The following is a 17,146-nucleotide window of genomic DNA, read 5'->3' as shown; positions in this document are numbered from 1 at the left end:
CCCCATGAGCCACATGTTTTCCCACCCCTTCACTTCCTGCCCTTACCTGGTGATAATTTCAGGCAGTAAACAGTCACAAAAACTGGAGATTTAAAAATCGAGATTCTGACACCTGCTTTTTCTTTTACTGTTCCAAACCCCAGGAAAGACCAAAGAAAAATAAAGAGCTCAGCAGATAGAAGAGTTTTTTATATAAGTTGATAGAAATTCAGCCCCTTCAATTAGGGCCTAAGCAGTATGCACTGGAGAGGGCAGAGACTGGAGACACAGAAGAAATGTGAATAGAAAGAATGGGACTTGTGTTACTCAGTGGATGATGCAAAACAAAAGTATCAAAAGATGTTTAGCAAAATAAAGGATAAAAGCCTGGCTTGGTGGTGCATGCTGTTACTCCAAGTGCTCGGGCAATAGCAGCAGGAAGATCTGTAAGTCCAAAAGCTAGCCTGGGCTATTTAGTTAATTGCTACCTTAAACAAACAAACAAACAAACAGGTGGGATGGTAGCAGCTAGGAAGATGCCCATTGGTTAAAAGCACTTAGCTCCTCCTCCAGAGGGCTGGCATTTCCCAGTGCCCAGCACAGGCCACCCATAATGCTGGTAACTCCATCTCCAAGGAAGCAAATGTACTTGTGTTTCTCTACATAGAGATACATAATTTATATATATATATATATATATATATATATATATATATAAAATTTTTTTTTGGTTGGGAGCCTAGCCTTTAAAGGTGGAGCCATCCTCTGTCTCTGTCTCCATGTCTCTCTCTCTCTCTCTCTCTCTCTCTCTCTCTCTAATTGAGGGCAAAACATGATTGTTTGGATATCTTTTCAGAAGTAAGAAGAAAAAATGGTATGACTTGCTTACTGTGTTCTTAGACAGGTTTTTAAAAAGAAAAAAAAAAAAACCAGGGGATTTAAAAATCATGATTCTGACATCTGCTCTTTCTTTTACTGCTCCAAACCCCAGGAAAGACCAAAGGAGAATAAAGAGCTCAGCAGCTGAAATCTCTGTGCTCTTTTTAGTATTTCTGCAGGTTTAACTTGTATTGGTCTGTGTTCTGATCACTTCTGTTGCTCATTCAGTACCAAAAAAAAAAAAAAAAAAAAATCTGCACAAACTTTAAGGAATGCTCAAATACAGAGAAAGCGAGAGCTAGCCTGTAGCTGCTGCTGCTGATCTAAAGGACTCAGTGTTCCATACAGCAACTATTCTGATAATGCTAGCCTCTCTCTCTCTCTCTCTCTCTCTCTCTCTCTCTCTCTCTCTCTCTCTGTGTGTGTGTGTGTGTGTGTGTATGTGTGTGTGTGTTTATACAGGTGTGGATATTCACATCTTTCAAAAAGCTTATTAGAATTCACCAAAAAAACAAACAAAAAAAATCCCGTATTATTCTAACAAAATAAAGTCATTTAAAGGTTGCCTAAGCTCAATGTTTCTTTTACATAATAGTTTATTTATTTTGAGACAGTGTCTCTCTATGCAGCTTTGGCGTGTCTTGGTACTTTCTATGACGTCCAAGCTAGCCCTCAGATTCACTGAGACCTTCCTGCCTCTGCCTCTCTAGTGCGGGGGTTAAAGATATGATAATCAGCATGCCCAGCTTCAACATCTCCTAGTGTGAGGAAACATAAGAGTAGGAGATGATTCTGTTGGTGTTTACCATGCAAGCATGAGTTTGGATTCCACATACAATTTCAGGCGTGGTGGCATCTGTATATAATCCCAGGGCTGAAGAAGCAGAGGCAGCAGCCCCCTGTAGGCTTCCTGGCCAGCCATTTTGTGAGCTTTAGATTCAGTGAGATACCCTGCCTCAGAAAATAAGATAGAAGTTAGGCATAATGTCACATGCCTTTTATCCCAGCACTAGAGAGACACAGGCAGTAGATCTCTGTGAGGTGAGTTCCATGCCAGCCTGGTCTACATAGTGAGTTCCAAGACAGACAGGGATATTTATTCAGACTCTGCCTTAAAACAACAACAAAAACAAGAACAGAATAAAACAAAAACATACAAATGAACAAAAGAAAGAAAGAAAGAAAGAAAGAAAGAAAGAAAGAAAGAAAGAAAGAAAGGAAGGAAGGAAGGAAGGAAGGAAGAAAGAAAGAAAGAAAGAAAGAAAGAAAGAAAGAAAGAAAGAAAGAAAGAAAGAAAGAAAGAAAGAAAGAAAGGAAGAAAGACCTGTTAACTTCTGATCTCTAATTACATAAGCAGACACCAAATAAAGATTCAAATAAAAATTGAAAACAAAGTTGAATATAATAATATATTTACTTTAAAAAATAAATCTGTAATTCTTTCTTCTAGAGTATTCCTTGGGCTTCAGGAATATCTGAGTTAAGTATTTCTGTTAAACTGCTTCAGTCAAAACAAACGTTTTTTCTGTAGTCTTTTACAATAAGGACCGTGTTTTGTTTTTAATGACCCTAGGTTTGTTTGTTGGAGCTTTTCCTCAGGATGATTTGAAAGTAGCAATGCTACTGTGGATCTTACATTGGCATCTGTTCTCTCTCGTTCTTTGTGCTGGGGTACTGGCTGAGTGTCCCCTCTGGTCATCACAGCGTTATCACTCAGAGAAGCAGGGGATATAACAGAGGTGCTAAGGATAGAGATTTGGCTATGAAGTCAGGTCTCCAGGTCTCCATTCTTTCCCTCCTCAGAGTTTTCTGCAAAATCAAAAACAGAGACTTTATTCAACACCCGCATCTTTAACTACTAGAGTGGTGTAATTGCCTTTCTTAAATATTCTATAGAATTGTCAAACAGCAATTTTCTCCCAGAAGACAGGCTTTTCAATAATGTCATTTACATACAGAGTTTAACATCTCTTAAGGTAAAAATTCAATTATATGAATCTGAAATTTACTGCATGTTAATAATTTGATCTTTACAAAATTGCTAATCAGGCTACCTTTAACATATATTATGAAACAGAAAAGTATATAGTGAGTCAAAATTAAATATTTTGGGGCTTCTCGAATACATGTAAATTTCTATTAATATTATTAGTGTATTAGCACTAATATTTTAGTGTGCTCCTCTTGTATTCAACCTGTGCACAGAAAGAGGTAGATTACCATGACATGATTTATCAAGATCGTCTGATGTCATCATTTCCTCTTGGTTAATGAAAAGTATCAATATTTTAGAAAGCTGCCCTCATTCTTGACATGTAGATGACAAGGGATGGAATATTTTAACAAGCTGAGGTAATTCTCCAACGCCAATGCCAATACTAAACAATATGAAAATTCAGGTAATGTACTGTCCTCTGAGGAAGCAACTCCTACCCATGCTGTATAAACATTCATTGTCATTTTGATTTTGTAATTTTTAAAGTGTAAATGGGATTGCCAATGACTTGGGCAGTACAACTTCACTAGTGGAATGAAAGGCAAACGTGAAAGTGGAAGTTTTAATATATCACCACATTATTTTATTCTGGTACAAGTGCTAAATTAATGTTATGAAATGTTATGAGCATATCTATGAAATTACCACTTAGAAAACATTAGAGGGAACCTTCCAGAATCTTCTGATTGTCACCCTGGCAATTCTTCTGTTCACCACATTTTCTCAGGATATGGAGCAAGCGACATTTTTCTCCTATGACTGTCTAGAATTTCTGTTCTATATGTCAGTTTGTGTCCATGGATTCTACAAATCTTTTGTATCCTATACTAAGCATGTTCTCTCTAGAAAGCCATTCGGCCTGAACTCCACCATTCCCAACACACACCACACACAAAGTTTAGAACAAATTTTAACAAACTCACAAGGAATTGTCTTGAATTTCTATCAAATTGTCCAAATACCTACCTACTGTTTGTTCAGACTGTCCCAGACTATAGAAATATCTGTCATACAGAATAATTTGTATCACGTTTTCATTGTGGTTATACACAACATGAATTTTGAGTCTGATACCTTAAACATGACAAGAAGGAGGACTCACTAAGTCTGAGGTGGCAGAAATGTATTGTTAGAGCTACGAGACTCATTTAAATCTTGACATTTCATGTTTGGAAAACAACACTTGAAAAATGAAATGATACTCAAAATAGTCTACCTATTCATGAACAATTTTCAATAGGTACATTTCACTGCGGGAAGCATGTTGAATTCCGTTTGCTTCTAGTGTTTCTAGGCCTTCCGTTGTATGTGCGCATGGTGGTAGATATGCTTGAATACAGGGTGAGTGTTTTCTACAGAAACACCAGGAAGCAAGGAGTACTCTAACTTAGCATCTCTGTGTGTAATGCTACTAGAGTGAGCTCTTTCTCTCTGGCATTGCTTTATATTTTATAGGGTTTCCCTCTTACAACTGAATTAAAGAGCAAAGACAAGTTTTCTCCATTACAAAATTCTCATTTAATCCTTATCCACACTTAATTTATCAAATTAAATCGGACAAGATTGATGCGGTGGCTTTTCACGCTGGACAACGTGTGTAAAATCGGCAGACAAGGGATTGTAAAGAGTGCCCACCGTGACTTGTCATAGCATCTTGCCTCAGCCTTAGCGGCCCTTGCCTCCATCCAAGCGGGGTCAGGATGCTTCTTGGTGTTACACTGTGGGCCCTGCAGGGAAACAGAGTAGGGACACAGCCTCCAGCAGAGTCGCTTATTACACCCTCGGCCCCCTTCACCTGCCCCAGCCATTCAAAATAACATCACACCATCAAATATTCATGAACCACACGATGCTTCAGCCAGGGCTCGCTACTGCAGGTGGCTGTTACATCAGTAATTGCCCAATACTTCCCTCCACAGCGTAAAATTGTTTTCATTATGTGTCATGAACACAGAGCCAAGCAAAGCCCTCTTGAGTGGATTCCCAAGAGCTAGAGGGAGGTGGTACTTAAACAGGCGCTTTTTGACTTAGATTTTTTTTAAAATATAAATAAATAAAAATAAAAAGAATCAGTGAAAGCTTATTAACTCTTCTCCTGAGAGCAGCAAAAGGCAGAAGCTCCTGAAAAACTCCACAAAGATTATCCTAAATGTCTCAGTTACTAGGAACAGCTTTAGGACCTTCAGCGGGGTCTTAACGATACTTCAAGCTGCAGAGAAGAAAATCACTTTCCACCTGACTGAAGTTCCCATGGAGTGCAGAGCTGGGGGATAAGCAGGTTTCAGCAATAAACTCCGGCATTGTGAGGAAATAATGCCCAGCCAGGTCCCCTCGTTTTGATTCAACGGTGTCTTTTTCTTTCCCCCCTACGGAGGGCTAATCACAGCCCCACTTTGTTTAATTGCAGCAAAGAGAGAAATGTGTTTAAGAAGTCATTCTGGACCCCTTGAAATGAATGCTGGGGTTCTCCAAGGACAACAAACAGGATGCATAATAAATAAGATTTAATTTTCAGATCAAAATAGGCAGAGTTAAAGATTTTTAGCGACTGATCTGGGAGAGATGCGGCTGTAAAGAGACTCCGGAGTGGGGGGTGGGAGGAGAGTGGAGAGAGAAGGGCGGGGAGAGCAACAAGTGGGATTAAAGTCTTGGTTTTATATGGCACAAGCTGTTTTGGCATGGTGGGAGGGTCTTTACAGGACTAAAATCTTCACAGAATGGAGGGCTGTTGGTTCTTCTTTGCAACGTGATTCTGATTTAGGAAGAAGAAAGGAAGGAATCGGCAAGAAAGGAAGTGAGAGATTAAAAGGGGAGAGAGAGAGAGAGAGAGAGAGAGAGAGAGAGAGAGAGAGAGAGAGAGAGAGAGAGAGAGAAATGCCCTTAATGTAAATGAAGGTAAACCTTTAATTGACAGATCTGCCGACCCTAAGTTTCAAACTCAAGATGGGAAAAAGTGTAGGGTGCAGTGCCCCTGTAGACGGCCTCAGGTCATGAACTCCCTGGGTTGGTAGCTAAAGGATATGTATCTGTCCCGTGCTGTCTTTTGGAGCTTGATAAAACTGAGCCCCGGTTCAAGTAATAAGGAAGGCGCCCTTTCCTCATCATTAATTTAAAGTCTATTTCTTGCCCTCAGGGCTCTTCTTAAGAAAAACTGTTTCCTTCTTGCCTTTAGAAAAATTTAACCAGGAACATAATGGCAGTCATTTAATTAAGCAGCTGTCTTAAAAGGCTCATGGGACTTGAAAATGTGTAAAAACAAGTTCTCCATTTCAAAGCCATGGCTACACATTTCTAAGAAGGTTGTTTGGTTTTTGGTTTTTGGTTTTTGGTTTTGTTTTTTTAATAACAGGAATTTTCATCAGGGTATCTAGACAGAAATTATTTAATCATAAAAAAAGTTTTATGGTACAATTTGGATGATATTTTCTTTTGCTAACATAGACTCCATTGATAACAAATTAACCATAGGTAACTGTCAGTCTCATAGACTGCAGAAAGCAATGGGCATGAAACCACTCTCGAGCATCTGCTGTAGGGGGTTTTTCTCTGGGCTAAGTGGAAGATTCGAGGTTATTTAGTGTTCTGCAAAAACAATGTAAAGTGTGTGTGTGTCCAACCTACACGTATGTATCATGAATGATGGATTTTCTTTGCATCTGGTAACTATAGACGTTTTCCCTCTGAATACAGCAAATGACTGTTTCAAAATGAAACCACTATGTGTTTGAATGTTGTATTATACTTCCTTCCATTTGGAGTGAAAGGCGGCTTTAAAATGTTAGGTATATCATTGCCAAAAGGGGGCTAAATAGTATTGTCAGCATTTTGAGAAGGCATAGGTCCTTTTTTCTCCCTTCCTTCTCAAACTCCTTTCTGGACAGCTGTTCGTGACTTAGCGAACTTTTATTATGGATATGTATGTTAATGACAGGCAATGAACTGGAGATGGAGGGCCCAAACAGGCCCAGCTCTTCAGCGCACATCAAAAGCCTTCACAAAAGGAGCAGTAAAAGAGACAGAGATGGCAAAGCCTTCACTTTTGTACCCTGAATTAGTTCTGCAAGCAATGAAACTGATCTTTTCTCCTTGCCAGAAAAGTCTGCTGATTTTTGTGAGTGCTCATTAGCACAAGAGGCATTTGTGAAGATAATTGACTGACGCCGATACTGCGGCTGTCACAACAGTGCCAGCCAGCAGTGTGTGTGCATTTTAATAGTTGTAGTTCTTTCTCTTCCCCCGACTTTGCGGTTTCTAAAAGGTACTCGTCTTCCAAAGGTTTGCACTCCTCTTTGAAGCAAACAAGTTAGGAATCTTCCTGTTCAAAACATATAGTCAGCCTTACATTTAAAAAAAAAAAAAAAGTGTATTTTCTCTACAGTACCCAACATGGACGTACAATATAAAAAAATCCCATTTAATAAACTTGGCAGAAATCATACAGATGTCGATTCAAACTATTTAATTAGAGAATGAACATCTGGGTGATGGTTTATGTACGAGAGCGCTCGACAGCACAAACTGCCCAACTGCCTCAGAGGCAAATGTAGGGATGGCATATATTTTTAGACTCTTTAAAAATGTGTCCTTTTCTCTGTGTGTGGGCACAAAGTTAGAAAGAGTAAAAGAAGATACTGGGAGATGGGATAGTGTTTTTGGAAGCTCTGCCTTAGCAATAGGCTGACTGAGGTCCGTGTAGGAGAGATTCACAAAGAACAGTCCTCTGAAGATGGCAACCTAGCCAACATACACAGTGCCCAAGAATTCTCCATTGAGCATTGGAGAAGTTTTCAGTCAAGTTTTTGCTGTCGCTTGGTGGCCTATCATAGAAACCATTGCCACTTACTTTATTTGCCTTCTCTCTTTTGTAAAGAAACTTATAAAACATTTACTTTATTATACATCCATTAGTTCTTTGAGTAGAAAAGCACCTCTGGGAATTTGCATGCTATTTTGAGAAAAAACAGACTCCTCCCTATGTGGAGTATTCCATGGCTATGTGTAACACACTCTGTAATCCATACACTTGTTAAGCTATATAAGGGCCTCTATACATTGAATATCTTAAGGACTCTACATTGAATATCTTAGTACACTTTCTTTTGGTATACTTAGGTAGCCTGTCTGGTTGTATCAGGTGACACACAATATTTTCCTTAAGAAATAAATAAGTTCTTCCAGTCTAAGGAGAGTAGAGTTGGGTGAGTCATATTTGAACCATCACCTTAAAAAAATGAATATGAGATGTCTAATGTAGCCTTTGGCACACATGTTTCTACTGCATAGCTTCCTGAGTTAAGATTGTCCTAGAGGGGCTGCAAAAGAGGGTAGAAAGAGCTGTCCTCTTCACTTTTGAATTCGTACTTCAATGTGTTTTTCAGAAGCTATTGTGTCAACATTTTCTGGAAAGTTGGCAGTTGAATCCTTGTTTTACCTTGGTGGGTTATTTATGTCCCCCATAGAGAAATGCAAGTCAGAGCGTTTCAAGAAAAGTATTCAAACTCCACTACCTGGCTTTTTCCATGCCTGGTGTTCTGAAACAAGGGAAACCAGCCAGGCATTTTTTCAAATGATAAAGGTAGGTTTGGAAAGGATTACCCTGGGGTTCACTCTCTCCCACTTCTGAGCTAACAGCTGTAAAAGGAAGGTTGCTGCATCAGAACTGCCCTTAGCAAACCACTGCAGGCTGGGTGTGGTAGGAAATACCAGTCATGCCTGCTTTAAGTAGGAGAAGGCAGTAGGATGGCAAGTTGAAATCTCATCGAGCTACATGAGTTCCAGGTTAGTCTGCCTACATAACAGCTTCTGAAAATTTGCATTTTCCTTACCATCTGTTCTACCACTTGACCTATTCTAACTATTCTAGAGAAAATTGATAACCATTCTAATTCATTAGAGACAGAGAACCATTAGATTTCCACACTTGATTTCTGGTCTCTCAGAAGCAGGGTGCTCAGTAACCCACAGAATGTGTTTCTTCTTCTCCTATTCAGGGCATGTTTCTCTGGTCCCTGTCTCCTTTGTACTCTGCTCTTCATGTCTGATCTTTTACATGGTATTAGGATTACTATTCTCTGAGATACTTCTTCTCAAGTTTATTTGAGACAGAGAGTCACTATGTGGCCTAATCTGGTCTCAAGTTCGTGATCTTTCAGATTCTGCTTCCTGAGAGATGAGGTAGACATACTATTTTTACCCTCTCAAATTTGAGTTTGTTTTTGCATTTGACTTTTGTGTTTATTTACTTATAATTACTATTATGTTATATCTATGGGTGTTTCACCTGCTGGTATGTGCACCACTTTTGTGCCCGGTGCTCACAGAGGGTTTCTGATTCCCTGAAACTGAACTTATAAATGGTTGTGAGCCATCACATAGGTGCTGAGAATTGAACCCACCTCTTCTGGAATAGCAGTAATGCTCTTAACCACTGGTCCATTTCTCCACCCCCTACTTTTTATTATTTTTTTTAAGCCTGAATATTATCAGTGGCCCTGATTCTCACAATGTAGAAGGAGAAACGATGTATTTTCTTTCACTCATGGGTCCGGAGGTATGAGTCATGGTTGGTTTGCTCAGTTGATCTTGACCTGTCATGGTAGATAGGCAGGGTAGGGCATAGCTATTTGGTGCATGACAGAAGGAATCAGAAATGGATGACAACAGGGGACAAGACAAGATGCAACCTTCAAAATCCCATCCCCCGAGGACTGCCTTTCTCCAACCAGGCACACCACCTATCAGTGAAATAACTTATCAATAATAGCCTATCAAAGGAATGTATGCCCTCACAATCCTTCAGCCTCTGGAAACATCCACACACAGAGACCCACAGAAAGTGTTACTAATCTCCCAGGCATCTCTCAGTCCCAAGTCCTATCAAGTTTACCATCAATATTAACCCTCACACTAAGTAATGCAGAGATTCCAAATAGAGAGCCTAGGAGATTAGGATGTGAACACTGAGATCATGTTTGAACTCTGTAGCCTCCCACGAATCAGTGAGGGAGCCAAAAGCCAGAGAGATTCAGTGTTCTGATGTTTCCAGAGGAGCCAGAAACCTGCATTGATTTTGGTGTTGTCACAGTATTTTAACTAATTTTTCAATGGACTTGTAAGAAATCCCTGTGGGCTGAATGGCAGCAACTTCCATACAGTATGGAAATTCTAATTTAATTAATTTATTTAAAATTTTTGAGACAGGGGGCTGGAGAGATAGCTCAGCAGGTAAGAGCACTGACTGCTCTTCCGAAAGTCCTGAGTTCAAATCCCAGCAACCACATGGTGGCTCACAACCATCTGTATTAAGATCTGACACCCTCTTCTGGTGTGTCTGAAGACAGCTACAGTGTGCTTATATATAATAATAAATAAACCAAAAAAATTGAGACAGAATCTTTCCTGAGCATGCAAATATGAAAGTAATTTAGAATAAGGCATAATGTCAGGTGGTGATAGTACCCACCTTCAATTCCAGCATTCCAAAGGCAGAGGTAGAGGCAGATAGATTTCTGAGTTTAAGGCCAGCCTGTTTTACAGAGTGCTATCCAGGAGAACGCTACATAAAGAAATCTTATTTCAGATTAAAAAAAAATGGATAGAGACCTCATATTGTTCTCAAACTCCTTAGGAATGACCTTGAACTCCTAGGTCTGCCTCTCCAATTCTAGAATACAGATCTGTACGGTTGTCCCTGGATTGTACATGATCAGAACTAAATCCAAGGTTTCAAAATACTAGCTCAGCATTCTACCAACTGAGCTACATCCCAAGGCCATAGAACTTCTGATTTAAAGAAGTTTTAAATATTACGTTTTTAAAATTACCTTTACTTAAGCTGAGAGTAGTGGTACATACCTTTAAACCCAGCACTTGGCAGACAGGTGAATCTCTGTGAGTTGGAGGCCAACTTGGTCTATATACTACTCCCATGCCAGACAGATTCTGAACAACGTACAAGAGTAGGGTCTCCCATACCATGTGGGTCCCAGGTATTGAACCCATGTCATCAGCTTTGACTGCAAGCACCTTTGCTTGACTATCCATCTTTGCTACCTCTAAATACTATTTGCTTGTTTGTTTTTTCTTTTCTGAATAAGTATTTAATTTGAATTTAATGTTGAAAACAAGTGCTAGGAAGATGACTCAGCTGGTAAGGGTCCTTGCTAAGCAAACCTGGTAACCTGAGTTTGATTCCTGGAGCTGCATAAAGGTAGATGGAGAAAACCAACTTCACAAAGTTGTCCTCTGACCTTCACCACACACACCATGGCACTGTCTCTGTTTCTTTCTCTCTCTGTCTTTCTCTGTCTGGCTCTGTCTCTGTCTCTATCTCTCTGTCTCTCTGTCTCTGTCTCTCTCACACACAAATAATACATTTTTTGAAGTTTTATAATGGGAATAAATACTCCTGAAATTTTTGTTCTGTATCATTTTCTAAGAGAAGTATTTCTTATGTGAAGTATTCCTGGCCATTTGTAATGCAGGATTGCCTTGTGCCACTTGGCATTATATTCCTATTTAATCACCTTTTATAGTCTTCATGGAGACCATCAACTAGCAAAGCAACATTGATTTCAAGTGGAAATGGTGGAGGTGATGGCTTTTACTTTTCATTTCTTTGAGGTATCTCCCACCCCCACCCCAGTTTTGTTCATTTACTTCATACATTCTAGGAAGGCATGGCTAACAGAGGTTTCTGATGTGTTTCTTCCTCAAGTCCGACTTGGCAGTTCAGCAACACTTTTCAAACAGAATTAACCTCTATTCAGGTGACCCTGTAGTTCCAAATGGTTTCTCTTCTAGAAGCCACTTCAGGACAGCTGAAGAATCATGGGAAAATGAGCACAAGATATGCTGAGTGATGGCCACCAATCTTGAGCCCAGGGTGCTGAGTGTGAGTTGTTACTGGGCCAAAGAGGTTGTGCTGGTGCCTGGGCCCCCCTCACACCAAAGCTTCCTTGGGGATGAGGGGATGGGTGAGGAGCAAGAATTTTGTTGGGGGTGGGGGTGGAGTGCTAACACTGAGACAGGAGACAGACTAGTTTTAACAATGGCATGTGAAAAGGGACAATCTCTTAGAGGAATGTCACCAGGAACACCCCAGAAGGCTGTGTTGGACATGCTTAAGGGTTATACCCCTTTCTTACCCAGGATTGGTTTTATTCAGCCTCCTTTTTAAACCAGGACACAGGCCAGATTCCATTATCTTACAGATGATATGCAAGTCCTTAGCTCATTAACATACATGCTGTGCTAATGAGCTCATCCATGCATTGTTCTATAGGGTTGGGGATTAAACTTCATATTAGGCAAGTATGTTCTGAACTAATCCACCCCTAGACTATGCTTTATCACATACACACATACATACATACATACATACATACATATACACACACATATATACAATAAAGTTTAACACATTGAGATTACAAAATACAGTATCTCATAAGTTATTTCTGGAAAATTCCGTTTATACATTCAAACTTTCCAGGACCACAGATAACAGAAAGCATAGTAAGTAAAAGGATAGCCAAGCAGAGAACTGCTGTTATTGATTTGGGGAGTCAGTTAGATGTGCTACATTCTTTTTTTTTTTTTAAGATTGATTGATTGATTGATGATTGATTTGGAGTACACTGTAGCTCTCTTCAGACACACCAGAAGAGGGCATCGGATTCCACTACAGATGGTTGTGAGCCATGATGTGGTTGTTGGGAATAGAACTCAGGACCTTCAGAAGATCAGTCAGTGCTCTTAACCACTGACCCATCTCTCCAGCTCTGTGTTATATTCTTAAAATTTTGTAATTACTGTCTTGGGTTAGTTTCTAAGACAAATTTAGTGTTTATTTTCATCTTTGATTTTTTTTTCACATAACTCCCTTCCTGACACATCATCTTTTTGATACAGGGTTTCATGTATTCAAGAGGCTAGCTTTGAACTTACTAGGTGAGGTCTAGGGACATACATTTGGGAAGATGTTTAGATCGTGGGTGCAGGAACATTTCTGAATACATGAAAACATTGTCTGCTGGAGTCAGCATCATAATATCTGCTATCTATTCAATTCACAAATTGGAAATACTGAGAAGGCTAGGCTGACTCCATGACAGGCTTCAAATTGGCAGTGTAGGAGACTAGGCCTAAGAACTGGGCAAGCCCAGGTAAGTCAGTTACTAGAAAAACAAAAAACAAAAAAACAAAAAAAACCAAAAAACAAACAAACAAAAAAACAAAAACAAACATGGCTTTCAGGCAGCTAGTCAGAAACTGCCCTGCCATCAAAAGCTGCTCAGCCACCTGGCCTAAGACAAGGACAATGGGTCAGCAACAGTTTCTAGACTTCCCCAGCTACTTCCTCAGCAACAGTTTCCAGCCCCCATGCCCTGGTAATGTAATGTCCCTAGATATGGAGTAAGATAAAGGTCCCCTACCCAGGAATTGCCTAATGTGCTTTAGATAAGGCCTTCGAGTTCACTTGGTGGTCTCTCTATCTTGGTAATGGGAGACCACAACATGCTGGACTTCTGCAGAATAAAACATTCTTTGCTTTGTGCTTACATACTATTTGAGTCAGGGGTATTTTTGACCCTTACAACAGTTTTCTAAATTAGCTAGAGATTATAAAACTAATGTACCCTTCGGTATTAGTAAAGTTAAAGCAAGATTACTTTCTTGTTTTCCAGGTACTGTGATCATAGATATGTGCTACCACGCCTGGTTTATTTAGTGCTGGTTGTCAAAGCCAGGTCCATTCATGCCAAGTGAGCACTCTACCAAGAGACCAGCATCCCCAGCCCTTACACCTCATTGTTTTGCTAATGAGAACTACTAATGTTATAAGCAGGGTATCCTGGAAGGTCATTACAAAATAAGCTGAGGACTGGAGTAGGAAGTGGCATAAGATTCTTAAGCAAGAACTTAACTGAACCCTTTCGAGCAGAAAGTATTTTATTGTTCTACTTAATGTTGTATTTATATAACACAGGATTTCTTAGATGAGATAGAAAACTTCTTGAATGCAAGCTGTGTGTGTGGAGTTGTCTTCCATTTTAGAGACATTCACTGACCTAATGGGTGACTGAGTGACTTAGCCCATGACTAGAGTTAAAAACTTCATTATTATTTTTACCTATTCCATCTATGCTTGCTTCTCTCTTTGAAGATAATTGTCTTTGGGGGAAGCTCACAGACCTAAGTGGCTAGGAGACAGACAAAGTGAGGGAAGGTTTCTTTCTTGTTGTTTGTTTTGATCAGCTCTTATCAAATGAGAACCAGGGTAGTCAGTCCAAAGTTGGAGAATGCCCCTAATACTGCACTATTGCTTCTGTTAATCCATCCATGCATGCAAATTCAGAAAACTGTGGTTTCCTTAGTTAAGTCTATTTTATCACAATCATGTGGTTGAAGTGAATATCTGACTGAATTTCACGGATGGAACTAGGGAGAGGCATGTTCTGTGGTAGTGGCTGTCAGAAGGACCAGTGATCACAACAGTCTAGACATGGGACAGCTGCGAAGTAGCAGTTTATTGTATCAGACAGTTGCCCTACTATGATACATTTAATTGTCCATAACAGAGATTTCTATGTGAATTATTCCTAATTTAACGTGAAACAGGCCAACTGTTGTCTCACATGATAACACACAGGGTTAATAAGTTTCATTGCTTTGTTTTGTTATGGTTCAATGGTAATACCTTTGAAAAATCAAATGAAATCCCCCCAAACTGAAAGTAAGTAGGATGCCTGTTGTTTGTGGAATGTCTGTCTGGCCACAGAATTAACATTCTACTTATCACCATCCCTCACCTGACTTTCTAAATTCAAAAAGTTACATTTCAGGTCTTCGCCTGAATCCCTCTAAAGCTAAAGAGAGAAAAAAAAATCAAATTCTTTTCTGAAATATTCTGATTCAATGAAAACAAAATTTGATGGGGTTCTTTCCCTGTCTCTTAAATATAGTTGCTCTCTTTAGAGCCATTAGAGGTGGTTGATAAAATTAAACTCTACCTTTCAGTTCTAAGACAGAAATACAAAATCCCCAGTTGTCTAAGTATTTAATAAGGAGTTTTCCAGAGCTAAGTGTGGCCCGGATAACCAGTTCCTTTTCTCTAATTTTTTTCAGGTCCATTAAAACTGAGTAATTCTGTACACCTGTAACTTTATGCCAGTATTTTTACGAATTTCAATTCAAAAAAAAATTTTTTTGTCTGTTGGCAGCAAGTTTTAAAAGTCTTAAACATGCCTAAACATCTCAAAGGATTTAAAGAAAATTATAATAGTAACTAGTTTCTCCCCTTTCCCTATAAAAAAAAAATAGCGCACACTACTGAAATTATTTAAATTGACTGAGCCTTTTAAGCAAGTAAACACATTTTAACTAGGTTTTTTTCCCAATCCTTCCATTCATGCCAACTATAGAAATTAGCCTTCACTCTTCCTTCACTTACACATGGATACACACACTTGCATGGACACAAGAAAAATTTCTTTTCTCCTGTCAGCATTCCTCCCTAACAATGCTTAGATTAGTGGCATGAAGGCGGCCGCAGAGAAAGGACATTCAGGCCAGAAGGCTCCCCACAGGCACAGCTGGTAGGGGTTAATGGCAGCTGAACCTCCCAGCCAGGGCCCTTTCTCTATTGTGTGTTCAACTCCTGGGAAGGAGGCCGACTTATGACAGCCTCTGGGGTGCAAAGGATCAGAAGTGTAGCAACTGGGTCACAGAGGCAGTGCTCCTGGTGAGGAGGGTTTAGGACAGCCACAAAGCTCACAAGGGCTACAGGAAGATGGCTCATAGCCCTTTCATTCAGAGTAGCCAGACATGAGCAATGAGTTGATCATATTCAAAAGTGATTCCATTCTGCCTCAACACTGTGCATAAATGGCTAGTTTATGTTATTCAAGTCTGAGCACTGGTTCTTCGGGGCTCTATTCTTCATGTGGAATAGACTCTGGAGCTGTGACACAATAGCTCTGCAGAGATGGAGGGTCCTCCTGATAAATAGAGGTTGAGATGTAAGCTGAGAGTGATTTATCTGAATATTTGTCTAAATGAAGTAGGTGGCCTTTCCAGGCACTATGGAATGGGACCAACACGGATGTCTACTCGGGCTTCTAGTTTTATCTTTCAATTTTAAAACAAGAAAAAGCAATATAATAACAGCTGTGTTGGGTCTATTACAGACATCAGACCTCTTTAATAGGTTATTTTTTCCTTTCTCCTTGTCCCTCAGATAAGGTCTCTTTCTATATCCTTGGATGGCCACAAATGCTGGCCTCAAATTCCTGCCAGCCTATTTCCCTCAGTCTTCCTCCTGAACTCTGGGATTATAGGTCTGAGTTACCACGCCCAGTTTAATGGACTTTTACATTGAAGTCGGTAAGTGGGGCTTTATAGGCAAAATGTGTTTTGCAGAGAGACAAAGATTCTTGAAGAAAGCAAGCTTGACAACTTTGAAGATCCTGTGCTGTGAAAGTGGGCTTTGTCACAGAACATAATCCTATATTGGAGTAGAGGTTGGCAATCTAAGGGATCGTGGCAAATATTAATTAGATAAAGACCCACAGTCACAGAGCTTGGCTTGGCTGTTCATTTTAAACCTAAAAGGTTTCCTTGTTTAGAAATCACAGTAAGTTCCAAGGAGGATGTTTTTTGTTCTGGTGAAATAAATTTGTTTCCTTTCAAAATAGCTGAGCATCCCCTACCAAAGGCTGTTAAGACAATTCATTCCGGTTAAAGTTGGCCTCCGTTCTTCTCTATACACCCAACCTTAAGAGCTAATTGGGGACTGGTTTGGGCCACATGGAGGCAGTGAATGCTAGAGGCACCCTTGTTCTCATGCTTTTGGCTTGGTTTATCTAATTTGAAATTTTAATGCCACTTGAGTAAAATTTGCCCTCTTCTTGAGTTTGTTTTGACTTATCACTCTGGGAAAAGGAAGCAGGGGAAAGAGAACAAATTAGGGCTGTGGTGTTTTACCTGCCGCATAAACATTTAATACTTCCTCTTTCAAGTCACAATAGTTTGGGGGGAAACAATACAGCCCAATGAGCTCATTAAAGCTGTTCTCTTTGGGTCATAATGGGGAGGGCTAGCAAATGAGTCAAAGGGGATAAGGTTGTGGCAATGCTTGAGACCAACTGAAGAAAGCTTTCCTGGCTGTTCCAGATGGCTTTTTTTGGAAGGGACTGACATCCTGTGTGTAGTGCTTCTTAGGGACCTTCCCCCACCCCACTTCCCAGGAACAAAGAGTAAACCGACCATCTTATCAGGGCACACAGTTTC

General features: G+C 39.8%; 1 long non-coding RNA gene across 1 annotated transcript; it reads right to left on the bottom strand.

The window, feature by feature from the left end:
- Positions 1 to 2,421: 2,421 nt before the first annotated feature.
- Gm31626 lies at positions 2,422 to 4,724 on the bottom strand. Its single transcript, XR_382011.3, has 3 exons — positions 4,680 to 4,724; positions 4,490 to 4,581; positions 2,422 to 2,667 (listed from the first exon to the last, which is right to left on the bottom strand). It is a non-coding gene; the product is annotated as a predicted gene, 31626 (long non-coding RNA).
- Between the last annotated feature and the right edge of the window lie 12,422 nt (positions 4,725 to 17,146).

The sequence above is a fragment of the Mus musculus genome, chromosome 12 (assembly GCF_000001635.26).
Source record: "Mus musculus strain C57BL/6J chromosome 12, GRCm38.p6 C57BL/6J".
In the NCBI taxonomy this organism is placed as follows: domain Eukaryota; kingdom Metazoa; phylum Chordata; class Mammalia; order Rodentia; family Muridae; genus Mus; species Mus musculus.
Note: the sequence above shows the minus strand (reverse complement) of the source record. Positions and strands in the feature narration are given on the sequence as shown.